The sequence below is a fragment of the Macrotis lagotis genome, chromosome 6, assembly GCF_037893015.1.
Source record: "Macrotis lagotis isolate mMagLag1 chromosome 6, bilby.v1.9.chrom.fasta, whole genome shotgun sequence".
NCBI classification, from domain to species: Eukaryota; Metazoa; Chordata; class Mammalia; order Peramelemorphia; family Peramelidae; genus Macrotis; species Macrotis lagotis.
Genome location: NC_133663.1, coordinates 67,192,038 through 67,219,934, shown reverse-complemented (window position 1 = coordinate 67,219,934; position 27,897 = coordinate 67,192,038). Strand labels below are relative to the sequence as shown.

Sequence of the window (27,897 nt, the reverse complement as noted above, 5' to 3'; positions counted from 1 at the left end):
CTAAAAAGATTTTGCACAAACAAATCAGATACAGCTATAATTAGGAAGAAAGTAGTAACAATAAACTGCGTGAAAAAATTCCTTACCCAAAAAAGTTCTTAGACAAATGGTCTCAAGAAGGGGCAGCTGGGTGGTGCAGGGAATAGAGCACAGTCAGGAGGACCTGAGATCAAATCCATCAAATAATCAAATCAATAATGGCCTAGCTGTGTGACCTTGAGCAAGTCACTTTACTCCCCATTGCCTTGCAAAAAAAAAACATAAAAAAGAAAAAAGATCTCATTTGCAAGATATAAAGGGGACAAATTCAAATTTATAAGAATAAGAGCCATTCCCTAATGATAAATGGTCTGAGGATATCAGCAAATGTTTTCTAGATGAGTGCCTTTTGAGGAAAATCGGCATCCATGCCAGAAAATGAAAACAGTTCTTGAATAAAATGTATATATCTGTTGTCAAAGTTATCAAGGAAAATTTTGAGGTATAGTTATCTGGGTCCCATTCTGAAATGTATAGGAAAATGCTTATTGGAAAAAAGATGGGGAAGCAGAGTGTTTCCTTTAAGGTGTGTAAGACTTTAGACTTACATCTGATTTCTCTCTGTGTTATTTCTAACAGTTGGGAAGAAAGCATAAAATTATAAGGTATAATTTTAATATGTCTTTAAGAAAGGGAAATCACTTGACTTTCTATATGCTTTTGTCTTATGCTATATTTCTTTACTGAAAGTAAATTCTCTTTAGCAAAATAAAAACAGGGCTTTCTTTCTTTCTTTTTTTTTTGGCTATTAACTGGAAATGGATTGGGGAGGAATGTGACTTGTTCTTGTAGTGTTCATCAAATATAAGAGAAATGGTACCTCTAAACCAAAGGAAAAAAATACTACTCTTGATTTATAAAAGTTTAGGTAATGGAAATATGTATTTTAACAAATATCCCTGTTTGGATTAATACAAAGAAGAATGAACTTTAATTTTCAAATGAGAGTGAGCTGTCCCTCTGATAGTCTCAGAAATGGAAAGAAGCCATTAATTTCTTTTGACTGATTAGTTTAGAGGACTTGAAGGTTATTATCAGTAACTTCCTTAAGTTACTTACCTTAAACAATGGAAAAAATTATTTTTGAAACTTTATCACAATCCTGTTTTTTTTTTTTTTTAAGTTCATGTGGTTCTGGAGAGAATTACTTTGAGAGAATATCTGATAATATGCAATTGGAAGATAGTAGAAACCCAAGTAGATTAATAATTGTTGTTCAGTTGGGTCCAACTTTTCATTACCCCATTTGGCGTTTTCTTGGAGAAGATTTCCTTTTCCTTCTCCTATTCATTTTATAGATGAAGGAACTGAGGCAAATAGGGTTAAGTGACTTTCCCAAGAGTCACACAGTTAATGTCTCAGGACAGATTTGAACTCAGGCGAGTCTTCCTGACTTCAGGCTTTGTGTTCTATCCATTGTGCCATTTAGCAGCTTATTGAACTAATGAGGGGATGATTATTTATAACTTCATTGCCTTTCTTTGTGCCCTTGAATGGAAACCTCCATAATTGTCTATAATTGAGAATTTATAGTTATATAGAATAAATTAAAGATTATTTTGTGCTTCATATATAGAACACATGGAGTATCTTGTATTCATGAGATGAGTTTATAGAGAATTTTAAGAACAGAGTAGGTAAGAGCCCACTCATACAAGAAGTATGAGTTTCCATTTCTGTTTTTTAAAATGTCAGTTAGTTAGAGCATCTGAGGCCTCACAGAGCTGACTCAGGTTGTGGTTTTCTTTTTCAGTCTTCTTACAGAAAAGGTAACTCATGGAAAAATTGCTTCACCAGGGACCTTTAAATAGATATATCATTCTGATCTTCTCTAAAGTCAGGTGTAGATAGACAAAGCATATCAGAGAAGCAAGCCGGATAGAGACAAAAATAAACTTAGGTGAACTAGGAGATTCAGTATTTAATTCAGTCCAAAGCTCATACTAGGTCATTGACAGATGTTTGTTGAATTATTGTTTGGTTTGATCAGGAGCCCAGGTTAGACTAGAGATCAACTGGAGAATCTTGTCCCTCACCAGGGGCAGGGGCATAGGCTTTAGGATCACTAGGAGACTCACTGGATCTGAACTATCCACTTGCTTGGTTTGGGGATATCACTCTGTGACCTTTTCTTCTCTCCATGGGCATTTCCTGAACTTCTTCATTTCTGTTATGGTCTATGGATGTAGGTAGGACTTTATTATTGCTCCCTATTCTTCAGATGAAGAGGACATATAACAGTGAAATGAATTGAACAATTTTCTGGGTTGGAAGGGGAAGGGAGTAGAACAACTGATTTTTGATGAGTTTTAATAACACCTCAGGATGGGCTAAGATGGATTTTAATAACACCTTGGTGGGGATACTTGGTAATGAAAACATCATAAGCAGCAATTTGAAAAGCTACTTGAGACTCTTAGATTCTCATGCTTTCTTTAATCCCAAGAAAATGGGCATGAAAACATAGTGAATACAAACTAGATCTTTGAAATTCCCTTCAGTTTCTCCCGAGAAACTTATTTCGGCAGAAGTGCCTTCTGATTGACAAAGGCTCACTTTTACATTCACAATATCACGCTGTCAAGGTTTAGTCTAAAAATCACCCTTGGAGAATGTTATGCAGGAGCCTTAAAAAAAATCCCAGTTCTTTTCAATTTATGCATTTCATTTATTGTTTTTCTTTTTCAGAGTTTCTCTCTGCACATATGAAAAAAAAATCTCAATTCTGAGGGCATATCCCATACATAATGGAACCAAGATTTTGGGACATTTTGATTTGGAGCTTAAAATAATTTTATTTTACTTTTTTCCCCCTGGAATCCACAAATGCACACACACACTCACACAGGATACCCTGGATCCCCCTCCTCTCCCCAGGTCACTTGATGAATTCACAGAAAATAAGGGATAAATAATAGAAACAGTAAGATGTTAAGATCTTAAACTATAGAGATGGGTCAATACTTTGTTACTCCTTTAAAATGTGTGAACAGGTTCTCTGATCAAAGTTGATGGAATTAGAGGATAGCTGGCCATTGGTTGACCAAGGATTTGCCATATCTCTTTTAGCCATTAAGGGGTCACTCAAGGATTTGGAAGGGGCAGGCGATAGCTCTGAGGAGGGTAACCTGGGGCAGCATGAATTAGACCCAGCTAGAAAAGTAGAACCTAACTCTTTGTTTTTCCTCTTGTACCTTTACCAGATGGAAGTTGTAGGGATGGGATTACTCTCTTCTTTTTTTTTTCCCCCAACAGCCACCATGCAGCCAAGGCTGTCTTCAGGAGACATTGTGGTGGTAGAAATTAAGGAAATTTGTAGGAGAGAGTTCTAAAAAAATATAATTTCTGTGACTTGAGAAGAGGGTCCTCCGTGGACAGTAAGAGGTGAACTACAGAGAACATTCTGAGTGATTTGTCCAGTGGAGAATTTGTAACATAGGACCCTGAAATTTTGGAGTGTTTGAGTTGTCTTGGTCATAATTTCTTTTTTTTTTCTTTTTTCCTTTTTTAGATTTTTGCAAGGCAATGGAGTTAAGTGGCTTGCCTAAGGCCACACAGCTAGGTAATTATTAAATGTCTGAGGCTGGATTTGAACTCAGGTACTCCTGATTCCAGGGCCGATGCTCTTATCCACCGCACCACCTAGCCACCTCCTTGGTCATAATTTCAACACAATTTTCATGTCAATGGGTACTTTTAATATTTCAAGTGAAACTTTCTTCTAAATTACTTGAAGTGTTTATTCATTTTTTTCCACTGACAACGGGGAAACTATATGTAGCTATTGGATTGTGAAGATGTTTTATAGTTATTGTTGTCATGACACCACCTCAGTAAATGCCAACTGAGTCTATTGGTTGACAGTTATAGGTAAACTCACGATAGGTGATAGTTTATGGTCATTGTATACTCACAGTGTAATTTGCACCCTAGGTAGTCCCTTCCTGGGGCAGCTAAACTCAGAAACATGTTGGCCTAGATTTGTGCTTTTATCTATCTAAATGACTACATCTATAGCCAAGTAGATGGAAAATCTCTTCATCAACTCAGATTGGTTATAATTTATAGCAGATAAAAGGTGTGAGGGAAAGGAAAGAGTCAAAAGTCAATTCTGAGATTTTGGACCTGAGTGCCTGGAATGATGTTAATTCCTTTCATAGAAATGGGGAAGTCGGGTCTGGGAGGATGGTGATGAGAATGACTTTGGACATATTGAATTTGAGGAATAGGGCATGTATTTAGAGCTAAAAAGGACCTTAGATATTTTCTAGTCTAATCTCCTAAATTCACATATGAAGGAACTGAGCCCCAGGGAAGTTAAATCACTTACCTGCGGTCATTCAGGGAGTGATAGAGGTAAAATTGGAGCTTAGCTCCTCTGACTGCAAAATCCAAACCTTTCTATGATTGGAAATAAGTCAACTCCAGAAAGGTGTTAATCCGTGAGAAATTAAATAGACATTTCAATCTGGGGAAAATTTTTTTTTTCAGAAACCTATGAAGATAATGAAAAATAGAAGTATCAGTGATGATAGGGATAGTACAATGAGACTAATTAGACAGAGATCCATGTGGCAGGCTCATTCAGTGTGGTAAAGGGGAGGCTGGGGGTAGGGAGGTTCTTTGTTTTCTCAGCTCTTTGTTGGAAATGGATATTTCTTTATCTGTTTCACACTCTCGAACATGCCAATCCAGAAAATATATGACTTTGGCTTTACTATAATGTAATTTTTTTTGTTCTCATAGTTTTATTGCTTCTCACAAAGTGGAATATAACCTCACCTCAGAGATATGAGATTCCTTAAAATTCAACAGTGTGCAATATCATTTGTATTGAAAATGAAAAACATTTCAAAGTAAACTCAATTAGCAAATTTGTAACTATTGTCTGAACAGATTATACTTTTAAATTTAATATTCTAAACGTGATCATTTTGGGAGGAAGCCAAGTGATCCATAATACACTGTTAGGCTTCTAAACTAATTGCCCCTAGATTTTTAGAGGCAGCCTGTGGCGCCATGAAGGTCTAGACCTGGAAAATAGAGAGTTGCTACTGACTCCTCCATGAAGCATGGCAAACTGGACTGAGTTTCTAAGGACTTAGACTCAGGAAGAATTGGGTTCAAATTCCATCTCAGATGTTCATTAGCTTTATAAGCCTAAGTGAATCATTACTCTCTCTAGGCTTCAACTCCTCATCTGAAAAATAAAGGGGTTGGATTGGATGGTCTCCAAGTTTCACCCCACTCGCTTCTGCTCTACCCTACCCCTAATCAAGCCAGAACTAGTTGTAAGAACCACATTCTAAGACTTGACTCTGAACAATTTCCCTAGCTTTTCTTGTTCCCTTGCTACCAGGGTTCTGATCATCTAATACTCCAGTGATGATGATTATATATATATATATATATATATATATATATATATATATATATTTATATATAGTTCAATCCTATTACAAAGTATTGCTAAAAAAAGGTACAGTAAGTTTCAAAACTCTTGGTGTCATTTTTTTTAGGTTTTTTCAAGGCAAATGGGGTTAAGTGGCTTGCCCAAGGCCACACAGCTAGGTAATTATTAAGTATCTGAGACCAGATTTGAACCCAGGTACTCCTGACTCCAGGGCCGGTGCTTTATCCACTGCACCACCTAGCCGCCCCTTGGTGTCATTTTTTTAAAAAGATTTTTATTTGAGTTTTACAATTTTTCTCCCCTTCCCCCCATTCCCCCAAGGAAAGCCATCTGTCAGTCTTTATTTTGTTTCCTGTTGTACATTGATCCAAACTGAGTGTGATGAGAGAGAAATCACATCCTTAAGGAAGAAAAAAAAGTATAAGAGATAACAAAATCAGACAATAAGATATCTATTTTTTTTACCTAAATTAAAGGGAATAGTCCTTGAACTTTGTTCAAACTCCACAGTTTTTCTCTGGATACAGATGGTATTCTCCATTGCAGACAGCCCCAAATTGTCCATGATTGTAGCACTGATGGAACAACAAGTCCATCAAGATTGATCATCACCCCCATGTTGCTGTTTGGGTGTACAGTGCTTTTCTGATTGTGCTCATCTCATTCAGCATCAGTTCATGGAAATACCTCCAGGCTTCCCTGAATTCCCATCCCTCCTGGTTTCTAATAGAACAATAGTGTTCCATGACATACATATTGGTGTCATTTTAAGCTATAAATTAGTCAAAATTAAATAAATTTATATAATTCATATTGTAAGTTATAATGAGGGTGGGGTAATGGAGGGGAGACAGAAATTTTACCTGTTAAAAGGTTCTCATTATTTAATCCCATTTCTAAAGCACTAACTGGAGAACACTAAATCCATTCTTCTTAATTTCCTGTTTCCCCATGCTTGACGTCCAACTATGAGTTGACCTTGATGTTAACCCCAGTTCTAGATTTTACTATGGATTTGATTGGCCAAGCTGCTGCATCACAGACTTCGGAAATCTGTCTCTCCTACCCTTAATTAATATGGCAGGAAAGCAGGCTCTGGATGTTACTTCTTTCTTAAAACCCACTCAGTGTGAGCACACTTTTCTTTTAAAAAAAAGGTGAAAGGTTGTATTGAAAGCTTAACACTATCAATAAAATAAAATAAACTCCTTGAACAACTATTTACATTTAAGTGAATTAATGACAATCCAAAAAATTTTGTAACAATTTTTCAGCCATTCCTTCCAAATTCTTATCTATATTCTTTGTCATTGCATTTTGAATTACTTTCTTCTATGATCATAGGTCATATATTCCCTATTCTTCAATATCTATTTTTTTACTTTGTATTATCTCATTAAGATTTCCCCCTGATTTCTTTTTATTCTTTATACTTTCTTGTCTTAATTGCATTATTTAGTATTCCATTACATTAATGTACCACAATATTTAATCATTCCCCTACTGGTGGGCATTGAGACTGTTTCAAAGGTTTTTTCAATTGCATATAATACTGCTATATAATCTTTGTATAGACAGCTTCCCTCCCCTCCTCTATCTCTCTCTTTATTTTTCCTTTGCTTTTGATAACACTTTCAGGGTAAATTTCAAAGAATGGAATTACTGAGTCAGTAGTTCTGTCATTTCTCAGGTTACAGCACCCTTAACCTACTGGCTATAGCCTGGAAAAGTGGTTTTCCTCATTATTAAACCCTTACACTCTTAAGTCTCTCCTATTAAGGCTATAGAAGAGATCTGAAATATATATTTTTCCCAGTCTGGGTGCCAAAGTTCTATTTCCCTTCATTTGCTTTACCCTTCTTTAGAATTTTAAACCTTATACAACCTACCTTGACTCTGGGATTCTACATACTGTGATATATCTAAGAAGCAGCTTTCTGTCTGTCTCTACCTTTATTTATTTGTCTGTCTCTAATTGATAATTTCAGAGTAACATCTGTGAGTATGTCTATCTCTGTCATTGCTGCCTCTGTGTCTGTCTTTTTCCTGTTGCTATTTCTGTGTCTGTCTCTGTCTCTCTTTATCTGTCTCTCACTTTATCTTTTTGTTTCTCTCTCCTTAATTTATTTCCTCTATTTAGGTGATCTGTTTGAAATAAATTTCAGGATAAGAATCTTTTTTGCTTGTTGGTTCCTGGTGGTCATAAGATTTAGAACTGGATGATAATTTAGAAATAACTAATTTTTCAAATAGGGAAAATGAAGCTGAGAGAGATGAAATGACTTACTTGAGGTCCCACAGCTAATTAGTGACAGGATACAAATCTCATTTTCTTGCTACTGCATGTTACCATGTCTTTTCCACCTTGGATCTATGTAGATTTTGGTTCTTTTCCTCCTCAAAGGCTTCTCTGAGATTAGTTTCTAAATTCTAACTACAATATGACCTTCTTATTCCAGATCAATCACCATCTTTTTTGGATCCTGAAGGATTCTAATGATCCTCAATTATTGACCAAGCTGAGCTAAGCCAATGGAAATAAACACAGGCCAAGCAACATGGGAGCTATTTCCTTATTCTCAACTCAGGTTCCAATAGATTACTAACAAAATGGCAGATCATGGCTCATGGTTGGATCCCAATGACTATTTTTTCCTTAATCAAAAATTAAAAAAATATTTGTGGATTCAAAAAGAACAACATACATATAACACACCTTTCTACTATTTTCCTTCCAAGGGAACTGATTTTACCGCAGACATTTCATTATGGCATTGATATGAGTCTTATCTGCAAGTTCCTTTTTGTCATAAAGCTCTGAACAACCAAGTCAAGCTGCTAATCATTTTACATTGCCCAGAAAGTCTAGGCAGCCCTTTGCCTCATACAGGGTGAATGGAAATGTGAATGTATGAATACATAGCCTATTTGGCCTATATTTTGGTTCCCCATGTGTCCTTGATACTTCTGTGTCTTGAGGCTAAGACTGCAGAACTCCTTCATGAGCTGGCATTTCTTACTTGTGGCCTAAATTAGAGTCTGAATTTATAACCATAGACCTCTCAGTGCTCTTAGGGAAAGAAGCCAACACATTGTTGTTTTTGTTTTGAATTTTTTGTCTCATTCCTGAAAGTTCCCTTTATAACCAAAATAATATTCTATTTGTGTTTATCCTAACTCATACTACACTGATAAGTAGGGTCCTCAGGAAGAGGTTGGCTACATCTTTCACTCAGTGTCTTAGGGTATACCTGAGGGGTTGGGGTTATCTTTTTATTTTTGTTAATTCAAGGTCCCCCTTCCAGTACGTTTTTGCAATATCAATCCTACAGTTGCTGACTTATGTTGTATAAGTTCTTCTTCTCCAATGTTCTTATGTAAGTCTTCCACAAAGCATCCATCAAATGCCTTTTTCTAGTTCTTTTTTTACTAGTACAGTGCTTAAGCTGTTTATCTATCCATTGACTGTACAAATGATGAACCACATTCTTTTCTGATTATGCTTCCCCAGTGATAGAATTTAGGCTTCTTTTTGGGTTCTGGCACCAATGGAATGTGCTTTTGGTAACTTGTGCCCACTTTCCAATGACTTTTGTGTTATCCATAATTTTGGTTCTTTGAGACTGTAGTGTTTTTAGGATTCATAACTGTACATCACAGGGAAAGAAATTGTGTTTAAGGAGGTACTTTTCCTATGGCACAGAGTATCTTGAGATTTTTGAAAAGACCAAACATTTTCCCAAAATTTCTTGTCCTATTCATTTTTTAAGATCGAGGTCCATCTATAGTGTCTACTATTTTTCCTATGCAATTTCAAAATTTTTTCTTTCTAGTGGGAATGGGGATATGGATAGACTTATAACTTCATTTGTATGGGGAACTCAGACTCCATCTACCACTGCATGCTAACCCCTTTGCAACAACTTCTAGGGTTAGATAATTGCTTAGATCTGGGGGAATTTAAATGACCTGTCCTATGTCATAAGAGAGATTGTGTAACAAGTGGGAATTGAACTGATGTCTTCCTCATGCTGAGTTTCTCTCTTTATCCCTTATAGCACACCCGACTAATGGCATGATTCAAGTCAATAAATATTTATTAGCAACCTCTAGGTCTAAGGCATTGATCTAGATATTAGAAATGAAAAGAAAAAATGTCAGTCACTGCTTCAAGGACTTAATATTTACATGGAAGTTAGGGAACGTTTTGGGTGTTTATGTGTGTGTATATTTGTGTTAGAGATGGGGAGAGAGAGAGAGAGAGAATAGATACATATTCAAGTATATATATATATAATGTAAGGTATAGAATATTTAGGGTATAGAAGAGATCTGGAAAAAGTATTTTTGGAAACCTGGAGGAGACAATAAAAATCTCCATCTCCATGAAGGATAAGGAGACTCATAGTATGATTTATAGAATGCTGAACTCAGTAGAGGTCCTTGTGGCAAAAAGACTTAACCCCTATTGTCTATACAATGCTGTGCCTCTCCAAACTTTGGCTAAGCTCATCTTCGGACAAAAAGCATTCAGTCTTGATTGCTGGAGGTACCAGAGTTTTTGTTTCCCTAGAGTAGACTCCCTCAACCCCTCTCCCAATCTATGATGAGATTTTTAAAAGGGGCATCACTGGAGAAGTCATGCTATAGAAAGAGAAGGTTTGCAAATTGATCCCATTCATGATGTATGAGAAAACAGATCATCATTAAAAATTATGAATCCTTTTAATATCAATGCCTAGGGACCCAAATCATTCATCTAGGTGATTGGTGGGCCAGAACCATTAGAGAAAATTATGGCATTCCAATGTCTGTACTTTTCTAGATAGAGTTGAATATTTATATTAAGCAACTATAAATAAAATGCAGCTGTCAAATTGAAGAGGCAAAGATGGCATGACCATTTTGGTAGCATGGACTTGATGGCACTTAGGGAGATAATTCCTAATACTGTGGTCCAAATAGAGTTTCAATTGACAACTTATTTTCATTATCCTCTACATAATTTAGATATTACAAGGGCAAATTCAATTAACTCTACAAAACAAAAATAGACATTTAAAAAACAACTTCCAGAAGTTTCTGTATAATTCCATAAGATGTCTTTATGCCATTTAATGAATATAATAAAGACACTGGAAAAATAGCATTTGAATAGAATTTAGAGTAGAAAATGGACTCAGTGGGGATATTAATACATACTCCAGCTCTAAATGAAACTACAAGTCCATTAAGAGTCTTAATGCTACACATGGAAGCCATAATTCCAGGCAATTCCCTGTCTGACTTGGCTTTAGTAAATGTTTATTTTAAGAAATGCTCAGTCATTGATTTCACACAGAGCTTTTCTTTTCACCCAAGTCTTCCCATATTGTCCAAAAAAAATCGACCTCCTCTTATTTATGGGTGAGCATCCACCTTTAGATATTTGCACATACCTACAAAATCTGTCATTATTGAGAGGTGAATTAGTAATTTTATTTCTATAATTTTTTGCCTATTTGGACACAATTTCATTGGTATAGGCATCTTCTGATATGAAATCCTTCTACCAAAGTGGATGGGTAACTTCTAATCTTGGAGGGGTTAAGTTTGATTCATTTTAATTTAATGAACATTTGTTAAGGGCCACCCATTTGTCAGGCAGTATGTATATGATGAAAAAAATGGTAGCAACTTACCCATATGGTATTTGTCATTGGTGGGACCTGAACTATTCTCCATACTGTCTCTCAGACAAAAATAGCTTGCATGGATGCAATGTTTTAAGTATTTTACATATTTTCCTTTCATCTCTGATTATTGCCCCCATTTTGCAGATGACAAAACTGACTCAAAGTGACAACTTTCCCTATATAGTTATTCATAATGATGAATTTTTGAAAGTTTTGATAAAAGTGCCTTGGCTTCCAAATAGCTTTCATGACTCTGCCTTGATGCTCCACTAAACAACAACAGAGCAGCAGCAACAACACATTCCTATTGGGCTACCCAGATACTTTTAGGTAGCTCTTTCTATAGGTCTAAGGTTTCTACTAGATGTTCCTAAAATTAGCCGACTCCACCTAGAAGGCCAGGACCCTACTAGGGGCCATTTCCCCTAGGAAAGTCACTCTTTTTCTGACATATTTTCCAGTCAGTCTCTGGTTTCAATAAAAGTATAAAATATGGGGGTTGTTGAGGAGTTCTATGTCTTGTTGGTGATGGCACCAGGAAGAGGCCAGTTGCTATGTGGCATAGATCATGGATGTGGTCTGGTTCCTGATTCTCACTCTGCATCCCGAAAGGAGATGAGTGACCTGGTGCCATTGCCTCAAAGAGAGAACTAGATCTGGACATTCTTCCATGACTGTGGCATATTCTCTTCTATGTCTTGGATGGTGGGTTCATTCAGCTCCTGAGACAAAGAGGAAACCTCAATGCCCAAACCAAGTTCCTCACTCTCAATTTCAGTCTAATTTCCAGGCAAAAAAATACAGTCAGTGACAACATTCTACAAAGCATAGAAACTGGAGAAAGTAGCATGGACAGGCAATTGTCAATTTTAGACCATGACGAATAAGAAATCTGGATTTTCTCAGTTGTAAAAACTCTTCCCATTCCTTCTTTGTCTAATTGCAAAAAAGTCTAAGTTCTGGAGCTGTTTTATGCCCTCTTTTGAAGAACTAAAATGAATTATAAGCTGGAAGACATTGTACATGGGAAATACTATATGGGTATTGTGAATTACATCTAAGTTAAATGTCACATGAGAACAAATGGTTTATAGGAGTTTATGAACACAAAAGAGACCGACAATCAATCTAAGCTTAACATTTGGCCCAAATTAGCCTTTTTTTTCAAACTTTCATCTTTGCATTTGAATACAAAGATTCTTGTTCCAAACCAACTTTCCAAACCAACTGCTGCTGATCAGTAGCATAATTTCTGAGTGGTCCCTCGACCCCAACCCACCTCCCCCATTTCTCAACATTGGAACAGGGGAGGGGCGGGATTGGAGAAAGCTCTCTTAATTAATTCAGGGCAACCACTGACAGTCTTTCTGGACTGAATTGGAACTCATTGAAGGGCAGTGAATGAATGTGGGAGTGTGATAGTCCTAGGGTTTGGGAGTACTAAGTGCTATTTTAAAGATTTTGCCAGTGAAAGTTGGTGTCTTCTATATACTACCAAGATGTGACTGGCACTCTACCCCATGACTGTTAGGCTTGTATTTTTCAAGGTTGAAGTTCTCTCAGACTGAAAAGACAGTAAGATTTGTATTTGTCTCTGCTCAAAAGTGATGCTGCAAGGCAAATACTTTTTCTTTGAGATGAAGAGAAGAACAAGTCACTGGCCGATTGGCAGAGATGTTTCATCAAGAATTCCTGATCAACTGAGTGATCTAGTCACATGAAAATGTCTATGAGGACAATGACTGAGGCAACAAAATAGCTATAGTTTTAGCTGTATGGTTACTAGGTGGTGCAGTGGATAGAGTATTGGCCTTGGAATCAGGAGGACAGAAGTTTGAATCCCACCTCAGACACTCAATGATAACTAGCAGTGTGACTTTGGGCAAGCCACTTAACCTGCTTGCTGTATATCCAGGGTCATCTCCAGTGGTCCTGATTCATATCTGGCCACTGGACCCAGATGGTTCTGAAGGAGAAAGTGAGGCTGGTGACTTAGCACAGCACCCCTCCCTCAAATCCAATTCACATGCTTGTCATGGCATTACCTCCCTGATGTTGTGGTCTTATTCGAGAAGAAAGATATGGTACCCTTCCATGTATTAGCATATATATATACATATATATATATGTATATATATATGTATATATATATATATCATACAACTCTATATAGTATAGCATAGTATAAATATATATATGTATAAATATATCACATATTATAGATATATTATAGATATATAGATACAGTTAATAACTATATTTGTCAGTATATACAGTAGTTAAATGCCAGGTAGTCTGGGAGGGCATTGGTGCTTGGGGTGATCTAGAGAAATTTTGTGCAGAAGGTGGCACCTGATTAATGTAGGAATTTGTTTTCCTGTACTGTGCAACTATATATCAAGGGCTTTCTTATTTTGAAATTTCTCAGTGGGAGTGAGTGAGTAGATAGAGAGAGAGACTAATTAAAAGTGCTTGTTAATTTAAAAAAAATGAAGTATTGTTTTAAAAAAGAAGTTGATGGCTCAGCTGCATCTGAAAGAAACAGAAGAATCCTTTGAGACAGAATCAAAAAGAGAAAAAACAAGACATGGAGGCCCAGAGATAGGGTGTGGAGTGTTGTGAATGAGGGTTCTGCAAATCCTGGTCATAACCTGTATCACCTGCTCTTATGGAAGAAATACATCTGGACAAAAAAGATTCTAATGGATTGTTGAAGATTTACTACATTCAATTTCCTGAGCCTTCTTAGGTACACAGGGAAACCTTGGGCTCCATGGCCAGCTGTGCTTACCATGGCTTAAAGTTGGCCATTGCTATGGAGACAAATTAGATAGTGGTAGCAAGAGACTTCCAGCTGAGTGTGCCATATACAGACAGAGATTCAGAGGAAGATGGAGGACAAGGCCAGTCCTCTGTGGCCAACCACAAGAACACATGCTCATATATAGGAAGATTGACTTCAGCAAATTGAGACAACTTTCTGTCAAACTCAATTTCTCTTTCCTGTCCTTAATATAACAAAATCAAAGACCAGCCTTAGGATTGAGCTCTCTGATAGATCCCTCAGGTTTTGTGATCTTGGTTTTGATTTTGCTTTAAATATTTTTTCCTCCTCTGGGTCCTCAGCTACATGACCTGTGCACAGTGGATACTGAAAACAGTTTGAACCCACTGGAGAGTTGATTGTTTAAATTTTCAGTGGGAACTTTTCTACCTTGGAAATGAGCAAAAGCTACAAATTAAGGTTGGTGTTGTCGACTGTCAAAAAGTGATGAAGAAAATGTTTATAATTGAGAATAAACTTTAAAGTATATTATGAGTATTTAATTTTTTTTAAATATAAGAACCCTTGATTTAAATGATAATTTTAGAGGGGCGGAGCCAAGATGGCAACAAGAAGGGATCTAGTCTTAGGAGCTCTCTGATAAAATTCATCAGCTAAGGACTCTAACTAAACTTTCAAGAGACAGAACCCACAAAGGGACCCAGTGAGGCAATTCTCCTACTCAAAGTAACCAGGAAAAGAGCAGAAAGGCTCTGCTCCCCGGGGCCGGAGAGGCAGCCCACCAGAGGGGTGGACCGCCAGAGCCAAAGAACTTCAGCCTCCTGGAGGCAGCCCCAGGGCGCTGGGAGTTTCAGCTCACAGCAGCGGGGGAGTCTCCTGAGTCGCACCCCAAGGAGCACCAAGCACAAAGTGGGGGAACAGCAGGGGACCTCTGCCAGATCCAGCACTTGGAGCTCAGCCCTCAGGGCACACAGCAAGCAGCATTGTCTTTCCCCAGCCCTAATCCAGGAAACAGAAGCAGGTGGAGCTGGTAAGCAGGAGCCCCCAGGGCATGAGCCCATTGAGCTGAGGGAGGGGAGTGAAGAGAGACTGCCTAGCTCTGTCCTCTGCCCCTGAAATAGGACTCTGGGGCTCTGACCACATTCAGATCCTGATCACAGTCTAGGCCCCCCCATAGAACAGCTCCCCCCACCTCAGCCCCTTGGCAGAGGGGGGCGCTTATGGTCATTCACAGACCAGGAGGGAGGACAGAGCCTCACACACTGAGACCCTTGTGGGAGTGTCCCAAAAGCTCAAGAAACACCCCAAACCAGGCCCAGGCTGGGAAAATGAGCAAGCAAAGAAACAAAAAGAAGACTATTGAGAAATATTTTGCAAATGAGCCCAAGAAGGACCAAAATACTCAGTCTGAAGATGAGGAAGCACAAGCTCCTGCATCTAAAGACTCCAAGAAAAACTGAAATTGGGCTCAGGCTATGATAGAGCTCAAAAAAGACTTTGGAAATCAAAATGAGGGAGTTGGAAGAAAAACTGGGAAAAGAAAGGAGAGAGATGCAGGAAAAACATGAAAATGAAGTCAGCAGCTTAGTCAAGGAAATCCAAAAAAATGCTGAAGAAAATAGCATGCTAAAAAACCAGCTTAGGTCAAATGGATAAAACAGTTAAAAAAGTTATTGAGGAGAAGAATGCTTTAAAAAGCAAAATTGGCCAGATGGAAAAAGGGATAAGAAAACTCTTTGAGGAGAACAAATCCTTCAGACAAAGAATAGAATTCGGGGAGATTGATGAATTTACTAGAATTCAGGAATCAATACTTCAAAACCAAAAAATGAAAAATTAGAAGAAAATGTGAAATATCTCATTGAAAAAACAACTGATATGGAAAACAGACTTAAGAAAGATAATTTAAAAATTATGGAATACCTGAAAGTCATGATCAGGAAAAGAGCCTTGACATCATTTTCAAAGAATTACTACAGGAAAATTGCCCTGATATTCTAGAAGAAGAGGGCAAAACAGAAATGGAGAGAATCCACCAATCCCCCAGAGAAAGAGATCCCAAAAAGCCAACCCCTAGGAATATTATAGCCAAGTTCCAGAACTCCCAAGTCAAAGAGAAAATATTACAAGCAGCCAGAAGGACACAGTTCAAATATCGTGGAGCTGCAGTCAGTATCACACAGGACTTAGCAGCAACTACAATGGAAGCTCATAGGGCTTGGAATACAATATACTGGAAGGCAAAAGAGCCTAGAATGCAGCCAAGAATGAACTACCCAGCAAGGCTGAATGTCCTCTTCCAGGGAAAAAGATGGACTTTCAATGAACCAGGGGAATTTCAAAGGTTCCTTTTGGAATGGCCAGAGCTGAACAGAAGGTTTGATCTTCAGATACAGGACTCAGGTGAAGCATGGAGATTGGAGGAGAGGGGGGAAATATGAGGGACTTAATGAGGCTGAACTGTATGTATTCCTGCATAGAAAAATGACACTGATAATACTCATATGAACCTTCTCAATTAATAGAGCAGGTAGAGAGAGCTTTTATAGTTGAAGCACAGGAGAAAGCTGAATTCACAGTGTGTAAAATTCGAAGTGGTGTAAAAATGGAGTCAATAGAAAAAAAGGGAAATGGAATGGGAGAAAGAAAAAGGAGAGGGGGAATAGTCCAAGATATTTCACTTAAGATTTTTTTTATTACAATGAGCTATTGCAATGATATGGAAGGGGGGAGGCAAGGGGGAATGAGGGAAACTTTGCTCTCATCAGACATAGCTAGGAGAGGAAACAGCAAATATACTCAATGGGGTATAGACATCTGGAGTAAGAAGGTGGGGGGAGCAGCGGGAAGGGGTGGGGATGTGAATAAAGGAGGAGAGGATGGACCATGGTGGGAGAGTGGCCAGATATAACACATTTTCTTTCTTACTTCTTGCAAGGGCCTGGGAATGGAGGGCCTGCCCAGGACCACAGGGCCAGGTGGATTCTGGGCCTAAGGGGTGGTATGGGGGCTCAGGGCTTCTTGGCCCCAAGACCAGGGATCTGTCTGCTGCGCCACTCAGCTACCCTACAGCAGAGTCATAGTGAAAGGAGAGAGAAAATAGAGTGCATGGTAGTGGAGAAATAAGAAAGGAGGGAGTTGTGATCAGCAGTGGCAATGGTGGAAAAATATGGAAATAACTTTTGTGATGGACTTATCATAAAGAATGAGATCCACCCATGACAGAGTTGTTGCTGTTGGAACAAAGACTCAAGCACATTTTTTGTTATGATTATTTGGGGGAGGGTGCAGGGTAAGTAGGGCTGGATGGCCTGCCTGGGGCCACATGGCAGGGTGATCTTTGGGTGTCTGGGGCTGGATTTGGACCCAGGTGCTCCTGGCTCAAGGGCCAATGCTCTGTCTGCCACCCAGCCACCCCTACTATTATTACCATTTTATTTTATTTTGGGTCTTTTTTTTCTTTCTTTTTTTTTTGGTTTTTGCAGGGCAGTGGGGATAGGGTGGCTTGCATGTCACACGGCTGGGTGATTGTTGGGTTTACAAGGCTCGTGGCTCCAGGGCTGGTGCTTCGTCCATTGCGCCACCTGGCCATACCTACAATTATTACTATTATTGTTTTTTTATTTTAATTTTTTTTCTTTCCCCTTTACCTTTTTCGCCCAAACAAGTCTATCTATATTCATGGGGGAGGAGGGGTATTTTGTTTACTTGTAAACAAGAATATTTTATTAAAGTAAAAAAACATTTGTACAAAATGAGAATAAAAAATAAATTTAAAAGGAAAAAAATGAATGATAATTTTACCTTCTACTTTGACATAAACTTCTATATTGCAAGCTACTCCTCCTCCCTGTCTGCACATACAAACTAGAAAATGTATCAGGTCAAACCATATAATCTATATATATAAGTACATAATCATTCCTAAGCCTGATCACCATTAGGAGGAGTGATGTCAGTGAAAAAGTATGAGCTTTCCTCATTGGCTTCAAGTTCCCATCCCTTCCTCTGGGGGAACTGTCAGTCATAGTTGTCACTCTTCAACAAAAGCAGTAACAATAACACAATAGCTCTTATCCTATTGCTGCTCATCTCTTTCCCAAATCATAGCCTTCCGTAGCCTATGACCTCTAGGGAAATTATATTATATTCCATTATATTCCATTATATTCCATTATATTCTATATTCTATTCTATTCTATTCTATTCTATTCTATTCTATATACATATAAATTTATATGTGTGTCTATACTCTCATGTTTAGTTTTTAAATTAAACACCCATCATGTGAAAGACTGTATGGAGATATAGAGAAGCCAGAACAGATTGCTTGCAAGGGACTCACACTGTGATGGGGAGACACAGAGGTAGATGGAAAAGCCCCTTTGTAAACTGAGTGCCAGCACTTTCTAGACCCTTTATATATTACTCTCCCAGTCCCACTCTATTAAGACCTAGCCTAACTGACCTTCTTTCTGTTTTCAATACACAACACTCCATTCCTCATTTCTCTGCCTTTCCCCTGCCTGTTCCCTTTTCTATTCTGTCTTACAGAATCCATCTTTCTTCAAAGTATGATTCAATTTCTATATTTATAGAACTTTTTTCTGTATAGGAAATTCTTCATGATTCCCTCAACTATTAATTCCTTTCCTAACTACCTTGTTAATTCTCCAACTAAATGTGTTTTTCATTTAATTACATATATCCTCTTTCAGGAAAACCCCAATATGCTTCACTTCACCCCTACTTCTCTGGTTACCTCCTCAATACTTCCCCTGCCAACCACCTTGCAGCTGAAAAGTTACAAAGCCCTTCCCACCTCCCCATGAGTTTTGGAACCAAGAGTATAAAAGAAGTCAAATCTGCTACTGTTCTTGGTGTCAATCTATTCCAGAATGTCTCCAATAATCATCCTTGTAACTTTCCTGGCTAAAGTGTTCCTCAGCCCCACTCTCCCAAAGGTGTTACTACTCCCATTTCAATGTTAGTCCTTGAAATTCTGAATAATACTTGAAATATTTTTCTTGTTCTGATGTTCAGTTGTATCTGACTCTTCATGATCCCATGGACCATAGCAAATCAGGACCTTCTATCCTCCTCCATTTCTCAATCTGTCCAAATTCATTGTTTTCATGACACTATCTAGGTCATCCTCTGCCAACTCCCTTTCCATTTGCCTTCAATCTTTCCCAATTTCAAGGTATTTTCCAATGAGTCCCCCTTTCTCTCTTAATAGATGTCTTTTTTCATCCATTCATCTCTTCTTTCCTCTATTCAGCTATTTACTTGTTTCTCTGTTAGAATGTAAGTTACTTGTGAACAAGGATTATTTCATTCTTCATATTTGTATCCCTATTATCTAGCACAGAGTAGATATTTAATGGGAAACTAGCTGATGAAGTAGATAGAACACTGGCCCTTGAGTCAGGAATGCCTGAATTCAAATCCAGCCCCAGAAACTTATCAGTTATGTGATTCTTGGCAAATCATTTAACCCTGTTTGCCTCAGTTCCCTCATCTGTAAAATAAGCTGGGAGAAGGAAATGACAAACTAGTATGGTTGCCAAGAAAAGCAAATGGGGTCGTGAAGAATGATACATAATTGAAAGGTCTCAATATAAACAAAGGTATTCAAGAAATGCTTACTGATTGTTTTAGGATTGAGTGGCCTTTACATAATCCAGATATTTCTTGTGACATGAGGTCATGTTGCTTTATTCCATTTCTTGATGGCAGAATTCAAGGGGAACTGGGTAAAAGACTAAATTCATGTTGTACCCATGAAAACAAACTTTTATTTTTTATTAATGTTGTTTTTTAAACATCCCAATCATTTCAAAGTATTACCACCTTGCCCTCTTCTACTCTAATTATCTGTTATAACAATAACAACAAAAAAAACAACTTAAAACAGAATGACATAAAAGATAGCATTGGAGAGCACATGCAATTCTGCACCTGCATTCGTTCCTTTTCCAGCTGGGCTAATGGTTTTTCTGGATTTCAACACCATTTCTCAGCCACAGTCTCATCATGGAACCTCTCTCAGCACCTGGGCTTCCTCATCATAGAACAGCCATCTGCCTCTGAGACCTTCTGACCCGGGGACATCCCTCTGCCCTGCCAGCACCTTTCTTCTATTGGTGAGTTCCTCCTGGAACCTTCATTTTTGGGAAGTGTTCGGGATTCCTTCTCCTCCTGGCTCTCCTCACTTTCTGGACTTTGATCTCATGTTCCCTTGGAATATCTTTTCTTCCTCTCCTTCGCTCCAACTTTTCAGTTATTTTTTTGTGTATTATCTTCCATCATGCTGAATTTATTGTCCAATATTTGGCACAATTAATGATAGTGAGCCCTTAATATATGCTTCTTGGCTTGCCATCTCTAAGTTCTCTGGAAGCAAAATTAGATATTGTATTCAATCTAAGATTAATAGCTTTTTATTGTTTTCATTCATATATCATAGTCAATGCATATATTCCTTTTCTGTTTTTCCTTTTCTTAAATTCATAGAATTTTTCCATGTTTCTCTGAGTTCTTCATTTTCATTGTCTCTTATGAGGCAGTAGTATTCAATTATATTTAAATCACACAAATTCTTCAGTCATTCTTCAATCAATGGGTACACATTTTGTTTTCAGTTTTTTCTTTCTTTAAAAGCACTTCTCTAAATGTTATTACTATTATTATATGTCACCCTTCACCTTCTTTTTTTCATCTTTGACATCCTTGAGATTTATACACAGTAGTGGGAGCTGCTGGGTCGAAGTATATGAAATGTTTAGTGACTTTTCTCATTTATATTTAAATTGTTTTCCTAAATGGTTCACAATTTCACTAACAGTGTAACAGTGTGGCTGTCTTCACACCATTCCTCCAACACTTTCTGACTTTTATCTCCTTACCAATTTTATGGCTGTGAGTTGAATTCTCAGTGAAGTTTTAATTTGCATTTTCTCCTTACTAGTATTTGCTGTAGTTTTTTCATTTTTTAAAAAGCATTGCTTTAATACTTGTTTAGTTTGAAAATTGTTCAGATCTTTTGATTATTTAAAAATTGTGGAATAGATTTTTTTAATTGCCCATTTTGAATGTTAGACTTTTGTCAACGATAGTAATGGAGCCAACCTATGCTGACCCCCAACTTGATAGTTACTCTTCTTATTCTGGTTGCTTTGGCTTTTGTTCTTGAAGAAAGTTTCTTTTTGGTATAATCAATATTATGTATTTGGTCTTTTGCCAGCTCCTTTATCTCTTGTTTGATCATTAATTCACCTCTTAATTAAAATCCTAAAAGATACTTCCTTCCATTTTTCTCTAACTAAAAAATGTCCTTTATCTAGTTCCTTATACATTTGGAGTTTATCTTTTGTAAGTAGTATAAGAAGCTGGTCTAAGTCAAATTTCTGTCAAAATCTTTTCCAGTTTTACCAAAAGTTCTAGAACAATTATGGTTTTATTTTAGTTTGTCAAACACTGAAATATATTGATCGTATTAATATAGTTTGTTCAATTAATCTACTTTTTATGAAGAAAAGATCACATTATTTAAATTGACTACCTCACTGTAGAAAACTGATACTTTTTTGCCTCCTTAAGACCTTCACCAGATATTATGCAAAGAAATTCCTCATCAGATAGTTACACATAAACCCTCTCTTTAATGAACTAAACTCATTCAGACAGTATCGGTTCAGGATGTTATAATATAGTTTAATATCTAGTAATATTTTGCCCTTTCAATCCTACTCTCTTTTTTTATTCTTATTGACATCTAGACCTTTTGTTCCTCCAAGTTAATTGCTACTAATCTAGTTTTATAAATGAACTTTTTGATAGTCTGTTTAGCAAATCACTGACACTATAAATTAATATAATGCTATTGATTTATTTTTATAAACTAAGTCTATAAACCATGAAGTTCCTCTAAAATGGTTTCTTTATTAATTTTTGTAAATAGGGCTTCATATTTGTTTTTAATTAATGCTACGATCCCTTCATATACTAATTCTCAAAATTTTTATGGGTGTCTCAGTTATTTTTAAGTGAAATTTCTTTTTTATTATTTTGTATTGATTTTTGTTCATTCTACAAAGTAATGCTGGTGATTTATATATTTTTATTAATATGCTTATTTTTATTTATGCTTACTTTACTGATGCTATTAATCTTATTAATAACTTTATTCATTCATTATTCTTTGGAATTTTCTAAGTAAAACATCTTGTCATCTGTAAATATGTATAATTTTGCAATCTTTTTGTTAATGTTTATGTCTAAATTTTCTCTTGTTTTATTAGTATAACTAACATTTCTAAAACTATTTTAAATAATAGTGAGGAACGGGGACATACTTGTTTTGCCCTTGTATTTAATGAAGAATTTCCCAGTGTTTCTCTATTATAAATCATAATAATTCTCGAGTATAGAAGTATACTCTTTATGATATCAAAAAACCTTCTGTGCCTATGCTTTTTAGAATTTTTTAAAATAATAAATGCATGCAGTATCTTGTTAAAGCCTTTCCTGAGTCCATTGCTATAATTACATGGTTTTTGTTATTTTGTAATTAACTATGCTAATTGTTTCCTAATTATGAATCATCATCCTTGAATCTGGTCTAACTCCAACTTGGTTATAATGAATACTTTTTTGGAACATATTACTGTAGCCTTTTGCTAATATTTTAATGGAATATTTTATACCTTTGTTCATTAGTAAAATTGGTTAACAGTATTCTCTGTTGTATTCTTTCTTGGACTGAATATCAAAATTATATTTGTATCGTAAAAGGAGTTTGTATAATTAATACTTTCTTAATAATTGAGTATAAATTTTGCAGCAAAAACTTAACTTTTATTTAAAAGTTTGATATAATTTGCTAACAAATCTTTCTGATCAGTGATTTTTCTTTCACAGTTTATTTAAAATTTGTTTGCTTTATTTTTTATTTTATTTTTTGAGATTGCGTTGTTCACAATTCCTAAATTTGTTTTGTTAACTTGCATTCTAAAAATATTTTTTATAGATAATCCCATTATTACATATGAGTAATTAAACCCAGTTGGGGGGCAATTCAAAATATACTTTGTCTTTGTTCGGGAATTCTAATAGCCCTGCCTCTAGGATAATGTTAACATTTCTGCCTAACTCATTAAATTTGTACCTAAAATCACTGGGGAAATCTACTGAACTGCTGCAACCTCTCCCAAGCCTATAGCAATCTCAGGGAATAGGACAAAAGTGCTTCAAGCCCTCTGCTTTTGCCATCTCATAAAAAGATAGAAATGCCTACAAAAGTGTCTTATGCTAGCCATTCTACCGGTATAAACATAGTACAAGAGACAACAGTGCATATATGCGAGTATAACGCTAGGTGGCACTGTGGAGCAAGGAGGTTTGTGTTAGGGGTGAGTTTGAATTTTTCATTGAGAATAACTGGAGTGGTGTTTTCTACTCTTCCCACCTTAAGAAATATGGGAAGGGCAGAAGGGTCTCAGGGTTCCATGGCTCCTAGAGCATATTACCCAGTCTGATGACTCAAGCATAACTCTTAGGTTCTTTTACTTATAGAGTGAAAGATTCCCAATTTTTCTTCTAAAGTTCTGTTTTTGAGAGTTTACAATATTATAATAAAAGGATATATGGTGTATAAAATAGGGTACCTATTTGGGTTCCTACTCCTGATTTCCTCTTTCATGGTTATATCTACCATTCACCTTATTTAACTAACAAATAGACATGAGGAGACAGTCATTTGAGTCAAAGTGGCAGGTAGATGATTCAGTGGATAGATCCTTGAGTGTGGAAACAGGAGGATTTGAGTTGAAATTTGACCTCAAATACTTATTACCTTGTGATTCTGGGCAAGTCACTTAACCCTTTTTGTCTCAGTTTTCTCATCTGTAACATGATCTAGAGAAGGAAATGGTAAATCACTCTAGTAGCTCTGCTAAGAAAACCCCAAATGGGGACTCAGAGAGGTAGACACAACTGCATCAATAGCAAGAAAGGAGGAAATAGAATTATAAAATACTCAAGAGGATTCAAGATCTCACTGATGTGAGTATTTCCTCCACATGTACAAATTGTAGTTCATTAATATTTGTTGGTCCTGCTGGTCTTGTTTATATTCTACCATAAATTTACCATAATGAATCCATAGAGGATCATCCTTGATTTCTCTTTGCAAGTATAACAGGGGAGTCCATATGCACACGTCCATTGGCTATCTCAAGCACATCTTTTTTCTCATCCTACATTTTTTGGGTGCCATCCTCCAATCTGAGTTTTGAAATCTATATCTATCTCTATTGTTCTATGAATGATATTAATATTTAATTCATTTGAGACTGGTGTTACATGACTTGCAGTTTTGCAGCAACATAAGTTGTTCTTTGCTCTCAATGAGGACCAAAATGATATCACTATGCTAGAGTCAAGTTACAGTGTGTCCAGCTGTGGTTGATCAGATCAATAGGAGCTCAGAATGCTCTACCACAAGTTGGGCATAAATAGTCCATGTGCTCATTTGAGGCAGAAATAGAATGTTATAGAAATAGAACAAAAGAGATATATATGACCCAGTTCCAATTACACTGAAGTTAGACCAGGTGATGACTATAGCAGGTCAAGGTTCTACTCAGAATCCTTGGTAATTCTCTTTTGACTTCGGAATAAAATGCAAAGTTTTCAAACACAGTTTTTAAATTTATATTGTTCTTAATCATAGACTGTGTGGTTCAGCCAACTTGGACTATAGACTTCTCCTAAACTTCAACCCTCCAACTTCACCTCATTCAGATTCAGAGGATCCTTCTCTTCCTTCAGTGCTCAACTCAGGTTGTATTTCCATTGTTGAATTTACTCTAAAGTCTACAGTTATTTTTATTCTCCTGTTCAAGTTACTTTGCATTTATGTATTTGCATCCACATCATCCACATTCTGTCATTCTAATAGAATATACACTTTCTGAGGGCAGTGATTGTTTTTGTCATTAGCTTCTAGCAATCATGGTTGGTATTGTGACAGTCTAGTACATTGGTACACTGTTGTTCATTCAAGTTTGTCTCTCTATTAACACAGGTGGGACTTTCTTTGTAAAAATATTGCAGTAGTTTGCAACCTCCAGCTTATTTATTTATTTATTTATTTATTTATTTATTTTTGCCAATGGGGAAACTAAGGCAAGGTTGTCTGGCTTTATACAGCTAGATTTCTGAGGTCAAATTTGAACTCAGGTCTCTCTGACTCAAGGACTATCCATTGCACCAGCTTTTAAATTGAATTTCAATTAGCATAGAAGACTGTACTCAGTCCCCATTCTTTAAACTGTTGAATTCAGCTGAATCAATGCCATACTTTTTTTCCCCAGAGGGGGATGTGAAGTTTGAGTTGTTTACTGCCGATATAAAAAAAAGACACGTTTCCAACAAATTGGGTAATAACGATTGCTATCATGTACCTAATGTTTTAAGATTTGTGAAGTGTTTTATACATATTTACTCACTTAATTATCACAGTGACTTTGTGATATAGGTACAATTTATTATCATCCCCATCTTACAGATGGAAGAACTGAGTCTGAGAGAGCTTAAGTAATATGTTCCAAAAAAGTATTCATTATGACCAAGTTGGAGTTAGACCAGATTCAAGGATGATGATTCTTAATTAGTTAACTTGTGTCCTCCATACTCCAAGTCCAACATCATATCCATTGGGTGAAACATAAGCAATCATAACACAGGACAACAATACTAATGATAGCGGTTGACATTAATCTACTCTTTACATAGACCACATTCAATATATCTCTGGAGACTCACAACAGCATGGATTAGAAAGTGGGACCAATAGATATCCACTTTCATGGATCCAGTAAGAATCAGAGGAAGAATTTCAGATTTGGATTCTCCTGACACCAGGTGCAACCCTGCACCCCCTATAACTATGCCATGCTGGCAATTGGGGATGAAAAGGTATGGAATGACTGTGATCTACATTAATGGATGGATTATGGAGTTCTGAAATGTTCTCTTACCGTGCATGCCATACTCTCCCCCCACCTCAGTGTTCTTTTTAAAAGGAAAAAAATCAGGTTCCTCTCTTTCTTTGTCAATTAGACTACTTCTGGGCAGCATATGGCTTTTTTAATCAGATCCAGTGGTGGCTAAAGAGAGCTAAGAGGTATGGCAGATAGAGTATTGGATTTGGAGTCAAGAAGACAAGTTTTAATCATGATTCAGACACTTTAGATGAGTGATCCTGGACAAATCATTTAACCACTTTTGGCTTCAGTTATCTCGTCTATATGATGGAGTTCATAATAATATCTACCTCCTGAGTTTGTAGTGATGATCAAGCGAGTTAATATGTGAAAAATTCTTTGCAATTACATAATGCTAACTATAATTGATGGAGATGATGAAAACTTCAGACTGTATATAATTTTCCTTTGGGTAGGCTGTCATCTAACTTTGATCTCTTCAATTCCAGATCTTATTCAGACTGGATTAATATATTCATAAGTCACAAAGTAAATTTAGCATTGAATTATTTTTTTATCCGTGGGGTTGGGATATGCAAATCTGTTCTTCATGGCTCAATATGTCCCATACAACTCCACAAATATTCGCATTACTACTCCTTCCCCCCATGGAAGACTCCGACAATTGTTGCTCCAAGGTTTAAGCATCTCGGTGTGGGATTTAGCCTTTGTTATTAAGCCTTCTGACTAAGGAACACTTTAAATCAGCATACCTCAAACTATGGTAAAGTGGTGATTACATTTGTCCCCAAAAGGACAAGAACAACAACAAAAAACAAACCAGAAAGGATTTTGAGTTTAAACTGATGAATTCCATATGGTCTCCTGATACCAATTCTCTTAGCAGTAGAGAAGGGGGGAACTTCAGTGTCATCTTAAATTTTAGAAATCAAACTTTTCTCATTGTCCACTCTTTTTATGTAGATTAGACCTCTCTTCCATACCCCAGATAAACTTTACTTAATTAGACCTTGTTCAAAGAGACTGAGGCAGGAGGAGTAATAAATAGGGTGTATGCAAGAGTTTGGAAGAGACCTAGCTGAGTCTAAGGGAAAATGTGGCTTAAAGTTTAATTTCATGTGTATTGTTCCAGACTTTGTGGTGTTAGAAAAAAAAAGTGTGTGTGTGTGTGTGTGTGTGTGTGTGTGTGTGTGTGTGTGTTAATGTGTTTAACAGAATGATTGAGTTCACAGATACCCTCTGAAATAGCCTAGAGTATAATTCTCCTAACAGCAGAAACTGAAATTGGAGTGGGACATTTATTTAATTTCCAGTAGATTGCTGGAGTAAGACAACAACTTCTAAATGTCCATTCCTGCCCATTAGATTGACTTGTGAAGTTATGTGAGATGACTCCCGATGGCAAGTGGTTTGGCAATAGTGATGCCATTAGATGTAATAATATAAATTGAAGCATTTGAATGATAAAGAAAACTGTGTGGTTTTCTCAATTTGGGGAGGGGGAAAAACTTTCTTTTTTTAATCAACAGTGTTAATTGTTTCTTCTACCCTATTCTTTTCTAGTGATTCCGGGAGGACAGATGTGCTTGTGAACACAGTAAAGGAGTATCACTTGTCAGCCTCTTGATTCATGGAAGATCAAAGACTTTGCTAGAATCTCTTGGCTGACCTTGGGTGGTCACATATGGTTAGGAATTATGCTTCTTTTATTAAGATCCTAGATTGTAGGAAATAAAAGCCACTAGTTGGGGATTTACAGGTGTTGAGTTCCATTTATCTGTAGTTACTTTTTCTCCCAGGAGGGCAAAGGACTGGATATTGATATTTGAGGGTATTTCCATCCCCTTTGTTTAGACCAGGTCACGTTACAAGTTTTTTGAAAAATAGTAGTCTGAAATAGAAATGGGATATTTTGACTATTTAATTATCAGCTATGTGCTTTGGAGTAGAAGAAGAGACATAGTCAAGAGGCCT

At 36.7% G+C, this 27,897-nt stretch overlaps 1 long non-coding RNA gene across 1 annotated transcript; it reads left to right on the top strand.

Annotated features, from left to right (window-relative positions):
* Positions 1-2,099: 2,099 nt before the first annotated feature.
* LOC141491679 (uncharacterized) lies at positions 2,100-27,609 on the top strand. The gene is made up of 5 exons (XR_012469703.1): positions 2,100-2,228; positions 19,936-20,058; positions 24,648-24,757; positions 25,712-25,894; positions 27,487-27,609. It is a non-coding gene; the product is annotated as an uncharacterized LOC141491679 (long non-coding RNA).
* The last annotated feature ends 288 nt before the right edge of the window (positions 27,610-27,897 follow it).